This window comes from Pteropus vampyrus, unplaced genomic scaffold, assembly GCF_000151845.1.
Source record: "Pteropus vampyrus isolate Shadow unplaced genomic scaffold, Pvam_2.0 Scaffold180, whole genome shotgun sequence".
Lineage (NCBI taxonomy): Eukaryota > Metazoa > Chordata > Mammalia > Chiroptera > Pteropodidae > Pteropus > Pteropus vampyrus.
In genome coordinates this window covers 712,984-717,598 of record NW_011888961.1, presented here as the reverse complement: position 1 = coordinate 717,598, position 4,615 = coordinate 712,984, and the positions used below count along the sequence as shown (strand labels likewise).

Below are 4,615 nucleotides of genomic sequence, written 5' to 3'. Positions count from 1 at the left end.
AGGACATTGAGAAATTATCATTTATCTTTCTCTACTTGAAATATCCCCTTATGCCTCTCTTTACAGCTTCCCCTTCTGGAAAAGCTCCCAACTAAAAGCTAAATAGCTTTCAAACATGGTCTCTTATCTGGGAGGAATTTTATAAGGAATAGACGATTGAATAAGCACTCTCTAGGAGACCATTAATGAGTGTTTGTGCTCCCAGGTAGCAATAAATAAAGGGGCTCAAATAAACTGGAAGAGGCAGTCACTTAAATGTACTAAGAAGCGGTAAATAATCCCTAGGAGTAAGTTTCATTGAAGCTTCAAAACAAAACAAGACAAAACAAACACAGTAAAGAGTCATCGTGGTCATACAATCTGCCATCTATGTTGACTCAAGTACCTAGAGGAAACTGAGACCAGGGATAAAAAGGCTTGTTGGGAGGCTTGTCATTTCATGGGAGCCAGAACCCTTTTGTCCTGATACCTAGTGCAGTTCCTGTCTGTATCATGCTGTCTTCTTTTTCCCCACAACGAATAGTCATACGATCGTGGACTGCTATTGCTAGGATGGAATTTTTCTTCTGGTTCTTGATTTTAGAGACTGGAAAACTAAAGCCAGAGGAACTGAATCCTGGCAATTTTAAAATCGGTTAATGGCCAGCCCTGGGCCATAACTCAAATGCCATAATTTTCAGACTGGTGCTTTCTGTGTTTCTCACTAGTAGTGGAAGTTAGCATTCACAAAACTAATGATATGAAGAGTTTCTATTGGACTTTTTTGGGCTGCTTTGTATGATTTACTCAAAATGGGCATTTAAACTTAACTTTTCACCAGTTCATTTGTGATTGGGGTTTGCATTAATGAGTAATATATTCAAGGGGCAAGAAATCTTAGCTCAGTTTCCCCAAAGAATTTTTTACATTAAGACAGTAAGTGTGGAAACAGCTAGTTTTAAATGGCGGTCTAGTTTGCAGCATCCTTGAAGTATTTTGGATATAATCATTTAGAAACTAAATTTTATCGACTGTTTAATATGAGTTGATCATCAACATCATGATCTCTTCATTTCTTTTAAAGATCTCTCATCTCTGCTTTGAGTTTAAGGATTTGTTATTAATAGCCAAATTATCATCAAAACTGCATTAATAAAAAAAGTAATTCTTAATTTCATTTTCTTTGCTAATTCCTACTTGAAGTTATACCGTGCACTCCATGACTTTGTTTACCATGTTATTTTGTGTGCTCTATGGTATTTGTTATTCAGTCCTTTGTTTCTTTAGATCTAAAATGGCGAGTCCTCAGTGACTACCAACTTGTGTTTAATGGCAGTGAGAGGGCCGTGATGACCAGCTTGCTTACCTCTGCCCATGTACCCACACTCCAGCCACCAGGCCACTTACTGGTTGCCGAACCTACCATCATTTTCATTCCTGTTCATTTTGGCTCATGGGGTGGTCCGTCCTTGCAATCTCCCCTCTTCATTCTCTCCTTGAAAATAAACTTCAGAACCATATCTCCAAATGTCAGCACCTTTGAGAAGCCTTTCCCAAAGCCCCAAGTATGTTTGCATTTTCTTTCCTCTATGGTCATACAGAATTTTGTTCATGCTTCGATGGCAGACAGACCTGGAATCAAGTCCTCATCCTTCCACATACTAGTCCTGCCATGGACTAGTTTTGTGACAATGGGCAAGTGACCGAACTTCTCTTAGACCCAGTTAAATCTTGTTTATGAAATGGGAACACTAAGAATACCTACCCCATAAAGTTGTGAGGATAAATGAAATAACCTAAAAAGCATGAAGCTCAGTACCTAGCACAGGGTTAGTTATCACCATCGCTTTATGGAGAGTCATATGCATCTATATTTTATGAATCTTAATCATCTTTCTAACTCCCGTGCTGAGTCCAGTACTTTGCTTATAGTAAATGCTCAATAAATATGTATTATCTTGAGTTGAAGAATTTGAGTTGAGATCTAGAATAGAAAGCCCTTATCTGGATGAATATATTCAATAGACACAGTTAATAGCACATTTAGCTATTTATCACTTAATTGAAAATAATTGGAGAAGCAATTACTATGAAACATTTTCCTTGAGAAAAGGGTTTAAAATGTTTTTTCTAGAGAAAACTTTTATTTTAATAGTTTCTCTTTTTTATATAGTTCTCCTGCTGTGTTAGTGGCAGAAGCGAAAAGAAGACTTAGGAGAAAAATGATAAAATTTACATTAACATCTCGTTTGTTCATAAAGCCATCTCTGTGAGGTTGCATGGTGTGGGACATGGTCTTGCAGGATGATACCGTCGAGGTGCAGTGAGCTATGGCAGAACTAGTCTGGCAGGTCTCTCAATGTCATCTCCATGCTGTTTCTTAAATTTTAGTTGTCCATACAGCAGGATAATCCGACTGATACCCTGGAGGTAAATCATATGTTTTAGAGGTGTTTTGCTAGTGGAAGTTATGGAACGAATGGAGTTGGTCATGATCTTATAACCAACACACATGGTTCTACAACTTAGATAGCAATGCTGGCTCTTACAAGTGAATGTTGTATTATTTTCTCTTTGAAGCCCCCTCTTTTGGGGCTCAAACTCTCATTATCACTGCAGTTTTACTAGTTGAGCTCGTAGAGTTATTTATATGCTTCCACTCCAGCTTTATCTTTGCAGGCGTCAGTCCATCCATTTTCTCAGGCAGCAGCAGATTGAACTTTGAAACATGCTTTGATCATCTCTGCTTCTTAATTCTTCTGAAGGAATAATGAATATTAGTTTATTTGTAGAAGTGACCCTTACTTATTATTTAAGGAGTCCAATCAATACACACACATATAAAGATGTTTTAGAAGATTACAAAAACCACTGCCTCGAGGGGAAAAAAACCAGCATAAACATTTGATGAACACAGTTCCAGATACTCCCCCTCCTCTCTCTCTCTCTCTCTCTGTATGAAAGCAAGAGAGAAAGATTTTATAAATATTGATTTGTTTTATATATACTATTTTAATTGAAAAATTAATTGATGTAATTAAAATTTTATATGTATTTCTAAGAAATAATATAGAGAAACCCTATATACTCTCTACTTAGTTTTCCTCAGTGGTTACAAAACTATATACATTCATCCCCCCATAACTACAGGGGATATATTCCAAGACCCCCCACAGTGGATGCCTGAAACTGTGGATAGTACTGAACCCTATATATACTGTGTTTTTACCTATACCTACATACCTATGATAAAGTTTATTAATTAGGCATAGTAAGAGATTAGCAACAACAATAATAAAATAGAACAATTGTAACAATACGCTGTAATAAAAGTTATATGAATGTTACATTACTAAGTAAAAGAAGGGTGACTTGAACACAAGCACAGTGATACCGTGACAGATGATCTGATAACCGAGAGAGCTGCTAAGTAAGTGACTGATAGGTGGGCAGCAGACACAGTGTGGACATGCTGGAAAAAGGGATAATTCACATCCCAGGGGGGACAGGACAAGATTTCATCACAATACTCAGAATGGTGTACAATTTAAAACTTTCAAATGGTTTATTTCTGGAGTTCCTCATTTAATATTTTCAGACTGTGGTTGACTGCTGGTGACAGCAACTGCAGAAATCAGAATCGTGGCTAAGGGAGGAACTACGGTTAATGCCATTTTAAATGGCCATTTTACTTAAATTTAACAGAAGAAAAACTAAAGACAAAATGAAGAAATTGTTGGAGTTAAGATAAATGTTTATCTTTCTTCACCTCAAGAATTTTCGGCTTTTGCTAAAGTTTAAAAGATTCGATTCATTTCAGTGCAATTCTAGACAATATCTGCCATCTCCTTGCTCTGAAGGATGAAGTTAGCAGTGACTCTTCCTCCCATCTCTTGTCTTCACTTCTTTGCATTGTTAAACTATTCTTTTATATTGTCAAGGTTTAATATTTGTAGTCTGTCTAGAACCATAATTTTTAGAGTCGTATAAAAATTGTTCTGTATTTAAACTGATTCACTGCTCACGACGTCTTGTCTTTTTTTTTTTTTTTACTGTACCCTCTCCTTTTCTGAGTTCTGCAGTTATTCTCTTGGGTAGCTAAATTGTGTCATTTCGTAGTTATTCCAGAAACTCTTAAACCCTGAAATCTTTCCTGCTTGCGCTCGGAACTCAGTTTCATTAGGTGAAATATACTTCAGCTAACATTTCTTTTTCTTAGAATGTTACGAACATTGCTCCACTATCTCTTTGGCTGTGTGTATTTCTGTTGAGAGAACCAAGGCGACGAGATTCGTCCCTTGGTCCATGACTGGCTTTTTCTGCAGGATGCTCATAAGGTTTTCAGTAATTTCACCAAGCTGTGTCTTAGCGTCAACAGTTCTGCTTCTCTATAGTGTGCTGGAGCAGGCTGGCTCATGGGAGCCAACTGGATCTTCATTTTCTCTCTCGTTTTGTGTGCTAGAACCGGGCACCTTGCTCTGCCTTTGAATTCGCTCGTGTTTATTCTGCATCTCGTTGCTTTTCTGTCATGATATTCCTCCATTTCTTTTCTGAATTCAACTGACTGTGTTTTTATCTGTTTGTCTTTTACCTTCTTATCTCTTCATTAAAGCTTCATGTCTTCTCTTGAGGATTT

General features: G+C 37.1%; 1 protein-coding gene across 1 annotated transcript in view; it reads left to right on the top strand.

Moving 5' to 3' along the window:
• Positions 1-4,615, top strand: part of MYO3A (myosin IIIA) — a 179,249-nt gene that overhangs the window by 46,910 nt on the left and 127,724 nt on the right. The gene's annotated exons all lie outside the window — the stretch shown is intronic.